Here is a 994-nt window from a genome sequence, read left to right as displayed (position 1 = left end):
GAAGTTCACTCTACTGACTTCCTGAAGTGTTAGAATTTTTTCCCATCAGTATGAATTGCTTTTATAAATCTTCAGTTACACCATATTAAACATCTAGAATAGAAATCTCTCTTGAAAAATCCACACATACGCCTAAAACTTTGATGTGAAAGCAACAAAACTCAAAAGGAGACACAAGGCAGCGATAGCAGCTTGCTGATTGAAGGAAATGCAACCCAAGGGGAAAGGAAAGGAGATTGCTCTTTGAACATGCCCCCCTCCTACTCTGTTCTCTGCCCACCTCCCTGTCCTCAGGGCTAAGTTGTGGGTAGAAAGAAAAGTACAGTGGACTCCATTCCCTATGAAATGCAGGAAATGTAACATTCTTCCAAAATTTTTGCAAAATCTAATCGAGTTATTAAGTGTTATCTAATCCTTTTGGAGGAAAAAAGCAGGAGGTTTGTGACAGGCATTGTAAGATATCAGGTTAAATTACCACTCCTAACTCATACATCGCATATCAGAGTGCCTGGTTCAAATCTGAGCTCCTGTGCTCGCTTCGGCAGCACATTTATTAAAATTGGAACGATACAGAGAAGATTAGCATGGCCCCTACTCAAGGATGACACACAAATTCGTGAAGCGGTCCATATCAAATCTGAGCTCCTGTGTACTTCGATTCGACTTCTTGCCTTATGTGTCTGGAGGCAACAGGTGATAACTCAAGTACCTGTGTTTCTGCCACTTTTCTGGATATCTGGATGTAGTTTCTGGCTCCTGGTTTTGAGCGGGGCTTGTCATGGCTTTTGTGAGTATCTGAAAGGTGAACAAGCAGCTAAATAGCTCACTCTGTCTCATGCCTTCAAATAAATCAACCAGTCATTTGAAAAGGAAGTCCACTAGGCTGTGGAAATGATGCTATGATGAGAGTTCAAGAGGGGCACTGTAACACGAAATGGTGGTTTTAGCAAAAGGGAGTAAGGTAGATGTACTTGTAGCATGGAAGAAGATAGCA

At 41.6% G+C, this 994-nt stretch overlaps 1 non-coding gene across 1 annotated transcript; it reads left to right on the top strand.

Moving 5' to 3' along the window:
• Nucleotides 1-529: 529 nt before the first annotated feature.
• On the top strand, nucleotides 530-636 carry LOC118758085 (U6 spliceosomal RNA). The gene has a single exon (XR_004995522.2). It is a non-coding gene; the product is annotated as a U6 spliceosomal RNA (small nuclear RNA).
• The last annotated feature ends 358 nt before the right edge of the window (nucleotides 637-994 follow it).

Source organism: Ochotona princeps, chromosome 12 (assembly GCF_030435755.1).
Source record: "Ochotona princeps isolate mOchPri1 chromosome 12, mOchPri1.hap1, whole genome shotgun sequence".
In the NCBI taxonomy this organism is placed as follows: Eukaryota; Metazoa; Chordata; class Mammalia; order Lagomorpha; family Ochotonidae; genus Ochotona; species Ochotona princeps.
The sequence above is the reverse complement of the archived record's forward strand: the minus strand, read 5'-3'. Positions and strand labels throughout refer to the sequence as shown.